The following is a 15,914-nucleotide window of genomic DNA, read 5'->3' on the forward strand; positions in this document are numbered from 1 at the left end:
ACTGAAGCTGTAAAATATAATGTATAGTTTCACAATTTCCATTTCAGTGCTAATTCTAACTGTATGTATTTTTATTAAGTTATGTAGATTTCGGGTCTGGTTATTTTGTTGTGTGATGTTTTATTTATTTAACATTTTTCATAATGAAATTTGTATATATACATACAAATATATATACATATAAATATATACATATATACACACACAAATAGAACTTTAATAAGTGAACTTCATAAGCTGTTGTATTTCTGCATAGAAATCTGGCAGAAGGGCAGGATATGCACAATTAACAAAAATCTGGCCCATGGAACTTGATTTTGTACTTCGAGTCTGTCAGCAATGGCTTATTTCCTAGAATGAATAGCCACCCATGAGTTTGGCATCATGTAGACTAGTCATTTGAAGAGGACATGACTGTTTGCCATTCTTTGTCACTTGGGTAAACACAGTCTGAGTAAATGCCTATCATAGCTATCTGTAGAACATGTTTACTTTTTTCTGTCCATCATGTAAACTTCTGTAAATATAGGCACAGATATCAAATTGAAGTTTGCAGTTTATGTTTGAGACTGAGGAAAAATATTGTGTAGCACTATTCCAAGGAAGACATGAACAAATGTCTGTTCACCCCATATAGGGAGTCAATGACTTCCTGTGGTGGTTTGAATAAGTTTGGCCCCCATAGATACATGTGGCTGAGTGCTTGATCCATGGAGAATGGTACTACTAGGAGATATGGCCCTGTTGGAGGAAGTGTGTTACTGTGGGGGCAGACTTTGAGGTCTTCTAAGCTCATGCCATGCTTCCTGCAGTGATGATAATGGACTAAACCTCTGAAACTGTAAGCTAGCCCTAATTCAACGTTTGCCTTTATAAGAGTTGTCTTGGTCATGGTGTCTGTTCACAGCAATAAAACCCTAAGTAAGATACCACCAAAGTCCAACTTGTTGAGCCAAGAATTTTAGTTGGTGTTATTTACAAAAATAATGTAGATTTTCAGGAGCTGCATCACTTAAAGCCTACTCCAGCATGGGTACTGGAGTTCTGGAAACATTGCATAACTCTATAGGTTGCTAAGTTAACAGTAAGTTAACTAAGTTACCACTGCAGCTCCACAGGTTGGAGAGGGCCTTTCCCTAGGGAGCTTATTTGGTCTCTGTTTTGTCCAGGCAGTTCAGCGGGTCTTTTTTTCCAGGTAGTTTTTTCTAAGCATCTTGTCTGAGTTGCCTTTTCTAGGCAGCTCCACCTGTCTGAGAGTCTTCTAAGCAACTTGACTGTTCTGTCCCTTTCAGTTTCGGCCCTACTACTTACTATTTCTATAACCAGTGTACTGGGGAGAAACATGGAGTCTCTGGTCAGTTTCGGAGACTTCCTGAAACCTCTAAGTTGTTTATTTCCTGAGGTTAATGCATTTCTCTCTAGGCTGTAGGTTTTTCTTTGCAGAAATGGCTACTTAACATATAGAATTAGTTTAGCTTAATAGAACTCAGATACTGTTTTTGTACTGGGAGTCCTCTTGGTAATGTCTTAAGTGACAGAGAGATTATTTTTCTTTTTCTAATTAATATGCTGAGGGTGTCATTGTTCTATGCAATTAATAAAGCCAATCAAAATGTATGGCAGGTACTTTTTGTTAAGTGTGTCAAGGAGAATTCTTGAAAAGAAGCTGTCTGTAAAAAGTAGATTGACTGATGAGTAGCTGTGGTGGAATGGAGGGCTTGGAAACTTGGAGGTTGGAAGACTTATACAGATATTATCTCTAGCTAGCTTTAGCCTCTGGGAGTCGCCATTCCTTGTTCACCTCTGTGCTGGAAGTAATATCCTGTGACTCATGATAAGACGCCTTTGGCATCTATTAATTTAGCAGAACACTAACTTCCACCAATCCCAAAGCTAAGATTGTCATCAGATAGCAGCCATGGCTGATAGAAGAGCTTTCTCCATTTTGCTGTTATTTCCTGTGTGATATTTCGACTAGTACATTTGAAAAGTGTCTTGATTTATGACTTTCTCTGCTTTGTTACTAATAAAAACTTTATGAAACTACTTCCATGTTGGAACATGAAATTTAAAGTAACCTAAATTTGTGTTCCCAGGCTATGATTAGTCAAATTTGGCTCCAGAATAAACTATCTTCTATTCCTATTGAGGTGAGAGCTGGGTTGGTTTTTTTTTTTTTTTTTTTTTGACAAACATTTGTGGCAATTCTTATAAAGTGTCATTTTCTTAAACTGTGACTCAAACTATTTTTAAAATTTAATCACATATATATTTAAAATCAAAAACTTGTATTTTTAATGAAATCTAGGCCTTTCTAATTACATTTAGAAGCAAAACTTTATGACATTAATTTTTGGAAAAGGCATAAGAAATATGGTTTCTTTTGGAGACATTGCCTTGGTTTTGTGGATAGGAAAGGATGCTTTTCATGAATGGTAAAATCATGAGTTTCATATGTGTATTAAAGATTTTCTTCAATTTATTAATGATTAACTAGATGTTACAACTGGTTCAAATTTAAATCCAGAAAAGACAAACTTCTATGCAATAAAAATCAGTTCTTAGATGAATTAAAAGACAGACAAAGCTGGGATTTCTATGAAGGAGTCACTCAGACCACATTAGACAGAACATATTTACATGTTTGAGCATTGCTTTAATTATCTGAAAGCTTTAAAATGATGACGCGCTCAAAGGCTACATTCGTATAATGTGGGAGGGTCTCTAAAAAACAGGTTTGTCCACTGATGCAATCCGTGACCAGCACTTAAGTTTTCGTAGGGGGCTGGGAGTGCTTATAATATTGTCCTGGTAGCCTCAGTTATATGTTAGTGATACTTCTTGTCAACTTAGACTTGTAATCATGAAGAGGCAAATACAGTTTAGATACGAGTAGATGGATTTCTACAAGGGGTGGTAAATAATGCCAATTGTTTTAACCTGTCCACAGAATGTGAAGAGTAACAACCTTAGTCATGTTGCCCTACGACATGAGCATTCTATTGACCACTCAACTAGAGCTACTCTATACGTTCCAGTTTGTTTAAAAACTATCACTAGAGATGGGATACTCCAAGCAACTAAAAATAAGGTTGGCTGCATACAAAAGCTTGGAAGTGTCACCAGGACCCAGTTTGTCTTTGTGTATATTTTCAAATTCCACATGTAGGCAAGATGGCTTCTATAAGCCCAGTGGCTAGATTATTACAGGACTACCTCTTACTGCTAATGGTAATTTGAGTATAAAATATTAAGTGAATGTTTTTTTTCCATTACTTTAAAAATAGATTATGAAATTCTTTTCTGTTTTGCCTTTTTCCCTGTTTTGATAAGTTTGCAAAAATAAAATTCGACTTTTAAAATTGTTTTCCCATGGAAATGGAGAGATGGTTTACTGGTTAAGAGCATGTATTATATGACACTTGCAGAGGACTGAGGTTTATAGCCTAGCGTTCCTGTCTTGTGGCTCAAAACACCTGTAACCCAAGTTTCAGAAGACTTAATGTCCTCCTCTGGCCTCTGGGTGTGCCTGTATCATGTACACACACACACACACACACACACACACACACACACACACACACACACATCATTAAAAAATGGTGACAAATACATTGTTATTCTTTTGAAAGACACTCATATCCTTTTTCCCATACTTGTTCAGTGTGTACGATGTGCCTTGATATGAGTTTCTTTATGAAACTGGATTTCATATCTGTATTCTAGGAAATTCTAAATCATTGTCTGGTTATTCTCTGCCACATTTCCTATCTGCATGTATTTTTCTTCTCTGTATATGTATGTATATATGTATATATGCATTCTAGATCCTTTTATCCCATCTTCATGTCTAGTTTCTCTTTTATGTTTCTGTGTTTTCTAGGTAATCTGTTTTCTATTTCATTCACTTTTTAGCTGTGTCTAATCTCCTGGTTAGGAATCTATTTAATATTTTTCAGTTCTCTGGAGTTCTTTCTAGTCCTTTTTCCAATGTGATTTGTCTTCTTTCTGTTTTTGATTTTACATTTTGTCCTTTAATATTTAAACCATTTATACATTGCAGCTAATTGTACTTCTTGGTAGCTCTCCAACTTTTCCTTTCTGTTAACTTTTGCTCCTTTGCCTTATAGTTTGAGCTGTAACAGATGGCAAAGAATGAGTCCCACTCTTGTTTGGCAGGACTTTATCAGGGAGAATCCTGCAGACATGGGAGAGGGTGTGTGTTTGAAGCATGGATTTATGTTGTTTCTGCCAGCAATTCCAAGCACATTAGCAACTTTGAACAGCATTGCATTGATTTTTGGCTTGCGGTTTTGTAGATGCTGGGTAACATTAAATCAAACTACTCCTCTGCATATGCCAAGCTGTAGGGCTTTTCAGGAGCAGCTGGCTCTGCTGCATAGGTTGAACGCCAGGACAATCTTGGTTGTTGTCTTCCTTGACTTCAGTGTCCTACCTTTTAAGGTGGGGTGTGTCCTTCATAACCTTTTGTCAGAGCCTTGTCCTATGCAAGTGGTACAGGCTCACGATGTGAGTTATCACTCTTTGTTGTCTGTTAAAGTTAAATATCCTTGTTAACCCAAAACATTTTTATAGTCTTATTTCCTTTTGTTTCTCTGTCACTTCCCAGAAATTTTGACATAAGCTCAGTCATAGTTTTAAAGATTTTTTAAAAAGTTCTGACTTGCATTTATTAGTTTTGCTTTTCAATTGCAATGTTAAAAAAAATTCTTACTCACTGCCATTTTAACAAAAATAGAAATATCCATTCTTCTAAGCATGAGATAGTCATATATTTCTACATTGTGTTAAGATGAATAGCAACAAGGATTTCTTACAAGGGAAGAGTTAGAGAGTAAAAGTATATAGGTTTAATAAGAGATGTCTAAAAGGTGGTTGGGATTTGTTTGTACAGGAACAGCTAGGGTACTGCATACTAGGAGAACTGGCAAGGCTTAGCTACTGAATACTTGAAGAACTGAAGTCATGACATGAATTGTAAAGGATGCAGTATTTGCTAAACAGTTTCCATAAGACTGTGCCAGTAGAAGAAATGTGGAAAGCTGCTTGTGTTCCTTCCTTACCTGGGGTAAACAGTTTGATGTATCTTTGCTTACTTATATTTTTATAATTTACAATATAAAGTTTATATTATATAATTACCTATATTACCATTTTCCTAATCAACTTATAGAAATATATTATATTTCCTGTCTCTACTTCCATATCCCAGCTTATTCTCCAAGGCATAGCAATATGGTTTCTTCTACAACCATTCTACCTAATATCTTTGGGCTTCCTGATTTAGGAACTAAATGTATTTTCTGTATAATGTATAATAGAGGACTTACTGGCCTTTGCTACAAGTTCTTAGAAGACCCTACATACTTGGAATTTCTAACTAATAGGGTGTTGTTGTTGTTGTTATTGACATTTCTGATCCTGAGATCACTGATGCTCCTGAGATGTTGTAATTTAGGATGGAAACCAGTCACTATAAGGCCTCTGATGCTATTAGAGGGTTAATGCTTTGGGCTGGCCCACGACCACAGAGGAGAAGGGGGCCACAGATTAAATTGAATCATGGGGAATCAATTCAATGAGTCATTCATATGTCAGGAAACTGTTGTAAATCTGTGGATCCTGAAGCATAGAACAGCTGTCTGGTTATTGTGAACACACTGAGGTACTGACAGAGGTGTGTTCTGAATCCGTAGAAACTTTGTATTCCAGATTCTTCCAGACCGTATTCAATATAGCTCTCCACCTGGAAGCTGGAATGACTTGTATCCCTAGTGATTATCCTAGTATTGTAATTGTGATCAAGGTATAGATTCTTCAGACCCAGATAAAGAGTACTATACCAAGTCCTGCAATATAGAATGGATGGCGTCACTTAGTTCCTGTCCCTAGAGCACACCTAGCAGGGTGTAAGGCTTCTTTGTATAATACTGTACATAATTTCACATTACTCCTTTGGTGAATGCTCTCTCTGTTAAGGTTAATGAATCTATGATAATTAGAAACAGCATGAGTCCAGGAGGCAAGGGTGTGTCCAGAGTTCCTCAGCAAAAATCATAAATGCTGAGTCCTTCAGGACAGAACTTAAGGCTGTAGGAAAGAGCTCAGAAAACATGAGTTCAAAAATATATAAACAGGATTTCTTAGCTATACAAAATAAAGGGTTGCAATATGAATTATATAAGGGGCTTCATGGACCTAAAAGAACAGAGACAGCTGCACTATGAACCAGCTTGTCAGAAAGATATAAAGGGAGGAGATAAAAAGGATTTAGGGAGTGATGATCACAGAGCAAAGCATAATCCCACTCAGCTAAACTTATTGTTTGTGCTTACAAAGGCAGGCAGATTTCTGAGTTTAGGGTCAGACTGCGACAGCCCTAGTTTAGGTCCACATTTGGCAGAAATGGTGATCTCAGAGCCATATCTCCCCCAGCTAGCATATTGTCTGAGCTTACAAAGACAGGCAGATCTCTGAATTCATTTGGGTGATATATATACATCACTCCCTGCCCTGGAATTCCTCTAAATATATATATTTACTGTCTTTTCTAAGAACCAGGGGTCTAATAAATTTCTGATTCATGGGATCATCCAAAGGGAGCCTAGGGATGGTGATTGGATTGATATGGAAATAAAAGAATGGGCTTTGGTCTTCAAGAGCTGAGCTGTCCAGAGATCTCTAGAAAGTTGTCTCAAGCAGAGCATAGAGCTTGTATCCATGATTGATTTCGAGTCATTTCTTTTGCCACTCCCTAAAATTCCTTCCTCAGGAGCCCCCTCTCCAAGTTGAGGCTGGTCCTTGGTGGTACTGGGAACATTCTGGACTTGTGGCTCATGGGTGATCTGAACACACCTCCTGGGACTGTTGTCTGAAGTAAAGTAGGGGCATCTTGTCAGGGATTGCTCACTTTAATCTGTGGTGTGTGTGCAAACATGGTAGCAATTGCGAGAATTATAACATAGTTTGTCAGTTGGAGCTGAAACAATGAACAGTCTACACCTGGCAGCAATAACCAGCTCATCCTTGAGTGACTCTATTGATAAATATCACTCTATTTTCTTCTTTCCCCTTTTATTGGATATTTTCTTTATTTACATTTTAAATGTTATCCCCTTTTCAGGTCTCCCCTCCAGAAACCCCCTAGTCCCTCCTCCCGCCCCAGCCTCTATGAGGGTGCTCCTCCACCTACCCACCCACTCCCAGCTTCCCACCCTGGCATTCCTCTACAATGGCCCATCTAACCCCTTCAGGTCCAAGGGCCTCTCCTCTCACTGATGTCTAACAAGGCCATCCTCTGCCATATATGCAGTGGGAGCCATGGGTCCCTCCATGTGTACTCTTTAGTTCGTGGTCCAATCCTCAGGAGATCTGGGGGTCTTGCCTGTTTACACTGTTGCTTCCTTTCATGGGGCTGCAGACCCCCTTTAGCTCCTTCAGTCCCTTCTCCATCTCCTCCATTGGGGACCCCTGAACTCAGTCCAATGGTTCGCTGCAAGCTTCCTCCTCTGTATTTGTGACTTTTGTGAAGGGTATCATTTCCCTAATTTCTTTCTCAGCATGTTTGTTCTTTAAGTAGAGGAAAGTTACTGATTTGTTTGAGTTAATTTTATATCCAGCCACTTTGTTGAAGTTGTTTATCAGGTTTAGGAGTTCTCTGATGGAATTTTTTGGGGGCCACTTGTGTATACTATTATATAATCTGCAAATAGTGATATTTTGACTTCTTCCTTTCCAATTTGTATTCCTTTGACTTCCTTTTGTTGTCTAATTGCTCTAGCTAGAACTTCCAGGACTATATTGAGCAGATAGAGAGAGAGTGGACAGCCTTGTCTAGTCCCTCATTTTAGTGGGATTGCTTCCAGTTTCTTTCCATTTAGTTTGATGTTGGCTACTGGTTTGCTGTATATTGCTTTTACTATGTTTAGTTATGGACCTTAAATTCTTGATCTTTCCAAGTCTTTTAACATGAAGGGATGTTGAATTTTGTGAAATGCTTTTACGTCTAATGAAATGATCATGTTGTTTTTTCTTTGAGTTTGGCTATATACTGGATTATGTTGAAGGATTTTTGTATATTGAACCATGCCTGCATCCCTAGGAAGAATCCTACTTGATCATGATGGATGATCATTTTGATTTGTTCTTGGATTTGGTTTTCAAGAATTTTATTGAGTATTTTACATCAATATTCATAAGGGGAATTGGTCTGTAGTTCTTTTTCTTTGTTGGGTCTTTGTGTGGTTTAGTTATCAGAGTAATTGTGACTTCATAGAATGAATTGCGTAGTGTTCCTTCTCTTTCTATTTTGTGGAATAGTTTGAAGAGTATTGGTATTAGATTTTGTTTTTTTGTTTTTGTTTTTGTTTTTTTTTTGTTTTTGTTTTGAAGGTCTGATAGAATTCTGCACTAAACCCTTCTGGTCCTGGGCTTTCTTTGGTTGGGAGACTTTTAATGATTGCTTCTATTTCTTTCAGGGTTATAGGACTGTTTAGATGGTTTATCTGATCCTGATTTAATTTGGTTTTTGGTATCTGTCTAGAGAATTGTCCATTTCATCCAGATTTTCCATTTTTCTTTTTTTTTTTTGAGTATAGGCTTTTGTAGTAAGATCTGATAAGTTTTTTTAATTTCCTCAGTTTCTGTTATTATACCTCTCTTTTCATTTCTGATTTTGTTAATTTGGATACTGTCTCTGTACCCTCTGGTTAGTCTGGCTAAGAGTTTATCTATCTTGTTGACTTTTTCAAAGAACCAGCTCCTGGTTTGGTTGATTCTTTGTATAGTTCTTTTTGTTTCTACTCGGTTGACTTCAGCCCTGAGTTTGATTATTTCCTGTAGTTTACTTTTCTTTTTGTTCTAGAGCTTTCAGGTGTGCTATTAAGCTGATAGTGTATGATCACTCCAGTTTCTTTTTGGAAGCACTCAGAGCTATGAGTTTTCTTCTTAGCACTGCTTTCATTGAGTCCCATAAGTTTGGGTATGTTGTGGCTTCATTTTCACTAAAGTCTAAAAAATCTTTAATTTCTTTCTTTATTTCATCCTTGACCAAGTTCTCATTGAGTAGAGTGTTGTTCAGCTTTTACGTGTATGTGGGCTTTCTATTGTTTATATTGTTATTGAAGACCAGCCTTAGTCAGCTGTGATCTGATAGGATGCATGGGATTATTTCAATCTTCTTGTATCTCTTGAGGCCTGTTTTGTGACGGTTAGTTTTGGAGAAGGTACCATGAGGTGCCGAGAAGAAGGTATATTGTTTGTTTTAGGATAAAATGTTCTATACAAATCTGTTAAATCCATTTGGTCCATAACTTCTGTCAGTTTCACTGTATCTCTGTTTAGTTTCTGTTTTCATGATCTGTCCATTGATGAGACTGGGGTGTTGAAGTCTCTCACTATTATTGTGTGAGGTGCAATGTGTGCTTTGACCTTTTGTAAAGTTTCTTTTATGAATGTGGGTGCCCTTTCATTTGGAGCATAGATGTTCAGAATTGAGAGTTCTTAGTAGATTTTTTCTTCGATGAGTATGAAGTGTTCTTCCTTATCGTTTTTGATACCTTCAGGTTGAAAGTTGATTTTATTCAATATTAGAATGACTACTCCAACTTACTTCTTGGGACCATTTGCTTCAAAATTTGTTTTCCAGCCCTGTTCTCTGAGGTAGTGTCTGTCTTTGACAGTGAAGTGTGTTTTCTGTATGCAGCAAAATGCTGTTCCTGTTTAGGTATCCAGTCTATTTGTCTTTGGGGAATGGATTTCCTTGATGTTAAGAGATGTTAAAAACCAGTGGTTGTTGCTTCCTGTCATTTCTTTGATTTTAGAAGTGAAATTATGTTTATGTGGCTATCTCCTTTTGGGTTTGTTGAAACATTACTTTCTTGCTTTTTCTAGGGTGTAGTTTCCTTCCTTGTGTTGGAGTTTTCCATCTATTATCTCTTGAAAGATAATAGATTTATGGAAAGATATTGTATAAATTTGGTTGTGTCATGGAATATTTTGGTTTCTCCATCTATGATAATTGAAAATTTTGCTGGGTAAGGTAACCTGGGCTGGCATTTGTGTTCTTTTAGGATCTGTATGACATCTGCCCAGGATCTTCTAGATTTCATAGTCTGTAGTGACTAGTCTGATTGTAATTCTGATAGGGCTGCCTTCATATGTTACATGACCTTTTTTTCTTTACGGCTTTTAATATTCCTTCTTTGTTTTGTGCATTTGGTGTTGTGACTTATTTTGTGATCGGAGGAATTTCTTTTCTGGTCCAATCTATTTGGAGTTCTGTAGGCTTCTTGTATATTCATGAGTATCTCTTTCTTTAAGTTAGGGAGAAGTTTTCTTCTATAATTTTGTTGATGATACTTACTGTCCGTTTAAGTTGGGAATCTTCATTCTCTTCTATACTTATTATCCTTAGGTTTCATCTTCTCATTGTGTCCTGGATTTCCTGGATATTTTGGGTTAGGGGCTTTTTGCATTTTGCATTTTTCCATTCTCTTTGACTGTTGTGCCAGTATTTTTTATGGTATCTTCTGCACCAATATGTTGGTGATGCTCACATCTCCTGATCTCTTTCCTAGGTTTTCTATCTCCAGAGCTGTCTTTCTTTGTGATTTCTTTATTTTTTCTGTATCCATTTTTTAGATCCTAGATGGTTTATTCAATTCCTTCATCCCTTTGATTGTATTTTCCTGTAATTCTTTAAGAGATTTTTGTGTTTCCTCATTCAGAGCTTCTAGCTGTTTACCTGTGTTCTCCTATATTTCTTTAAGGGAGTTATTTATGTCCTTCTTAAAGTCCTATATCAACATCAGAATCTTGCTTTTCTGATGTGTTGGTGTAACCAGGGTTCACTGTGGTGGGAGAACTAGGTTCTGATGATGCCAAGTAGCTTTGGATTCTGTTGCTTATGTTCTTGCTCTTGCCTCTTACGATCTGCTTATCTCTGTTCTTAGCTGGTCTTGCTGTCTCTGACTGTGTGGCTTGTCCCTTCTGCAAGCCTGTATGGGAGACCAATTCTCTCTGGGAGGAATTTGGTATGGAGAGCTGTGTCACAGGATCAGTTTTAGGGGCGGTGGCATCATCAGTTCCAGGCACTGACAGAAACTTGAAGGATCCTGTCCCATGCTGCTTCCTGGTTCCTGTGTCTTTAGGGCTCTGGGCGGATTCCTGGGAGCATAAGTGGTGGTCTTATCTGTGCTTACAGGTTTTTCAGCATTTTGGGGAGAACAGCTCTCTCCTGGTGGTATTTAGGTATGGCTAGCTGTGGCACAGGATCAGCTCCAGGCTCTGGCACAGGACCAGCTCTGGGCACACAACTATTACTCTATTTTCTATAATTGCTTCCCTCTTACATTTTGTTTGCTTATCCCCAGCCATATTCTCACCTTTTATGAGGTTCCTTTATTTTTATTATCAGTAATCTACTAAGAAACCTACATCATGCCTATATTGTAGTTTTCTTCATAAAACTTAAAGTAAAATTCCCATTTTAGTGGTATAATCATGATTTGATTTTGTTTGTATGTTTGTTACTGGATACTCCATTAAATGTTTGAAGGTAGAGGTATAGGTTAAAAACTTGATTCTGTATCCGTAACTATCCAATTATCTTAGACAGCATTCTATTGCTGTAAAGAGACACCATGACCACAGCAGTTTTTATAGTAGAAGGTATTTGATTTTGTTTTTTTTTCAGGTTCAGATATTTAGTCCATTGTCTTCATGGAGGGTCAAGCATGGTAACATGCTGGCAGATATGGTGCTGGAGAGGTAGCTGGGAGTTCTGCATTCTGATCACCTGGGAGCAGACAGATTGAGTGACACTGGGACAGGCTTGAACATTTGAAATCTCAAGGGCCACTCCCAGTGATATACTTCCTTTAACAAGGCCACACCTAATCCTACAAACCATACTTCCCAATAATGCGATTCCCTATGAGCCGTTTCCGGCCATTTTTATCGAAAGCACCCCAAGAATCTAAACTCTTCTTTCCTTGGAAGGTCAAAGAGTAAGGACTTGTACTTTGGGAGGAAAGGGCCAATGAGATCCCTGTTGCTGTCTTGGAACTGTCAGGTTGAAGGCAATGAGTGTGATTGCTTCTTGAGGCTTCTAAAGGGAAGCCTCTCAGGTATTTTTGGGTGGCTAGTAGTTGGCCATCAGAATAACATGTGACGGCAAGATTCATTCTGTTAGCTCTTGACATCCAGATGGGGGACTAGCAATGTGAAAGGGCACTGAGCTGGCCTCAAGGTAGTCTACTCTCATGCTTTGTTGTTCTTGTACTCTTCTAAATACATGCCATCTAGACCATTGTTAATGGTTACAAGATGACCAGTGTCAGGGTCCTGGTCCTTAAAGTTGGTCTGGCACAGCCTGAACTAGGGCAGGAATCTCTACCTATATTTTCAGCAAACTGCTCACAGGTACTTGTAAACATTACTACAAAGTGCAGAATAATATGAACATCTGAGAGAATTTTTTACACGTCCCCCCTTTTTTCAGGCTCTCCCTCAATCTCTGGAAATTGAAAACATGTATTCTCTATTCTTAAACTTTTTCCCCCTCATGCCACAGTTAACCTTTTGAAAAGACTATTAATTCTGTGTGCATAATGCATTTGTATGTACTTCAACTCCCACTACACACCGAGGTCTTCCATATCCCCTATGCTCCCTCTTATTTCTACATTCAAGGTTTGCTGTATTCAGCATCCAATCAAACTGAGCTCCTTGGACTTGTCTTTTTCCACGACTATGGCTTTAGATACGTGTAAGACTATTTGAATCCTCTCTTGAGCTTGCCTTGAGTTTAATAGTGGTAGTGGTGGCCTTGATTCCTGCCCTGGGCCCTTCCAACACACACTAATAATCAGATTTTGATATTAGGAAGGTGACTCCTCACACATGTGGTATGTACTATAAGAGGATGAATATTTCACAAAAAAGAAATTACCTTGAAAGCTATTGTTATAATCCCTGAGAGATGATACAGGTCTGTTTAAGAGACTGCGACAGTGGTGGCATTAGAGGATGTCTAGGATTATCTTGCCCTGACTGACTAGGGGTATGTGAGCCACTGGCGAATTGTGTGTGTGTGTGTGTGTGTGTGTGTGTGTGTGTGTGTGTGTGTGTTGTTCCTCCTCTTTCCCTATCATTGTGCCTGACTCGTTATCTGCAGTGTTTCTATCCTCCTCCATCACCTCAAATAACCTACTAGTTTCTGTGAGATTGAAGTCTAGACACTGACTTCTCACTACAGTTTTACCTATATAGCCATGGAAACTTTATTTATGTAAGAGGTTTTACTGTCTGGGTCTTCTTTAGCACTGGGTCGGAGGTTCACCTTATATCTTAATCCCTTAAAGCAAAACTCCATTCACTTATATTGGATTGAGTTTCAAGTATTTAATAACAGTACTTCTTCACTTGCAAGACCTTATTTTTTTTTTCAGTCTTTAAATTCTGTGGCATAGAAGTTCTCAACTCTGACATTCTACCTAATATAATTCTTTGTTATAGAAGTGGCCTCGTGCATGGTAGAATGGTTAGCTACCTCTCTGTTTCCTCTTGCCCCCTAAATCAAAGATCACTAATATAGCAACCACAGACTGGAGGAGATCATAATAATTCAAAATATTACATTTATATTTATGTGTTTACATTCATTCTTCAACAGAATTACTGATATTGTTATTCTTTAATAACTGTTTTTACTGTTTAACAAAATGACTAACCTTTAACAAAAAGACCAGTTGTCTTAAATTAATGAGTGCTTGACTATAATGAAAGTTTATAAATGGGTCTAGATATTTTGTTCCTTGATTAAGTTAAGAAAACAACCTTAAGTAGTTTCAGAGTATTATGAAACACTGCACAAAGGTTTAAGTAGAAGTCAATTCTTGGATAGGATGAAATATTTTATCATTCTAGATTTTTAAACTAGTTTCCAGTTTAAAAATGAGTCACTTATATTGTATCTTTGGAGACAGTGACATCTTTGTAACTGGAAACATTGGTAAGAGTGCATCCATGCAATCTTGGGCTTATGCAGTGCAGCTATATTTAGCACTGATTAATGGCACTGTGGCAATCCTCTTAGACTTCATTTTGGTTTATCAGGGAAAATATAAGTTAGCGTGCAGTTTTACAAGTCCAAGTCATGTATTCTGGGCATGTATTTTGGAGCAGAGATGGAAAAATCACTTGGCAGATGTTTTATTTTACATTAAAAAATGTGATTGTTAAACAGAATTAAATGTGGCTAATTACTTGTGTTTGATTGTCATCAGTGTGCTAGAAAATCTGAATTGTTTGTAAGTAGGTGACACAGTGATCCTTCCCCGATGACTGAGTTCCATATTGTTATCGAAGAATAACTTTTGAACTGGTTTAAATCCAGAGCTAATGAAGGTATCCTTTTGCAAAACACTGAGTTTTAAAAACTGAACTACTTCTTGGGAACAGCTGAAACTCTGTGTTTGATCATACTGGAGAAGCTACTTACTGCTTCAAAGGTTTTTGTTTGGCTTAATTTTAAACCACCGTTGTATGCCTGTGCTCTGATTTGATTTCAAATGGGAATGGAAGAAATTTGTCAAGGTTGAATGATTCTATCTAGTGACTCAAGTAAAAGAAAGTTTATTTTATTTTATTTTATTTTATTTTATTTTATTTTATTTTATTTTATTTTCGAGACAGGGTTTCTCTGTATAGCCCTGGCTGTCCTGGAACTCACTTTGTAGATCAGGCTGGCCTCAAACTCAGAAATCTGCCTGCCTCTGCCTCCCGAGTGCTGGGATTAAAGGCGTGTGCCACCACACCCACCAAAATAAGGTTTATTAACACACAAATACAGCCTTTAGTGATATTAGAATTAAGGTGAATATTTTCTTTCCAGGAGTTGCAGTTTAACCAATGGCATGGAGTTCATCTTAGGACTCTTGTTGTGGATTTAGTTTAGAGGTGTTTTATAGGGTAGCAGAGTAAGGTTCGCTCACTGTCTCTCCTCCCCCCGCCCTGCCAACACACACACTCAGGATGGACATTCCCCCATCTCTTAAAGCTTTCTGGAAACATCATAGATAAACATAGAGGTGTGTTGTCATGGTGACTCTGAATTCTATCAAGTTGACAATTAAGGTGAATCATCAGAAGGTTCTTTTCCTGTTTTGGGATTTTCCACCCTGCTTTTTGAAAGATGCTTGATATTTTGATCTTGGTGTTTATTGTTGGTTGTAAGGCTTTTCTATTTTAACTTGATTTTTGTGCATTTTGTGCAGAATATCCCACACAGGTTTCTTCACTGGAGCCTTTTCTACATTTTCTTCCTCAAAATGATATCAATAGGAACAAACTTACTCTTTCTGTGGAATATTGCAGCCACTGCAAGGGGGAGGTAGCTCTCTGGATGTACTTGATACCCTTTTTTTGATTGCTACCCTCCACAGCTTCTAAGTACTATGCTAACACACAGGTCAGAGCCATGAAGCCTGAAGACCACAGGTGCTGTAATTCCAGAGGGCAGCAGCTGGTGATGCAAAGATTTTTCACACTTGCTAGTGTTACTTTACTGAGTTTCAGTGGGCTTATATCTATTAAGAAGGATTTCTGCTGCATACTTTCTAATTAGCTATAATGCACCTGCTGGTTTGTTTGGTTAGGTTTCTCTCTCTCTCTCTCTCTCTCTCTCTCTCTCTCTCTCTCTCTCTCTCTCTCTTTGGTTTGTGTTTTTTTTCTTTTTTTTTTTTGTCAATTTGTCACAAGTTAGGGTCATCTCAAAAGAGGGAATCTCAATCAAGAAAATGCCTCTATCAAGTTGGCCTCCACCAGAAATTAGATATTCACCTATCACCTTAATTTTGTAGGCATGTGTATTGGATTTTTCTTGAAGACTG

The 15,914-nt window shown here is 37.7% G+C and overlaps 1 protein-coding gene across 2 annotated transcripts in view; it reads left to right on the forward strand.

Annotated features, from left to right (window-relative positions):
* The window catches only part of Crppa (CDP-L-ribitol pyrophosphorylase A), a 321,431-nt gene that overhangs the window by 9,618 nt on the left and 295,899 nt on the right, over positions 1 to 15,914 (forward strand). The gene's annotated exons all lie outside the window — the stretch shown is intronic.

This window comes from Mus caroli, unplaced genomic scaffold (assembly GCF_978045245.1).
Source record: "Mus caroli unplaced genomic scaffold, Mus_caroli_1 scaffold_14, whole genome shotgun sequence".
NCBI lineage: Eukaryota > Metazoa > Chordata > Mammalia > Rodentia > Muridae > Mus > Mus caroli.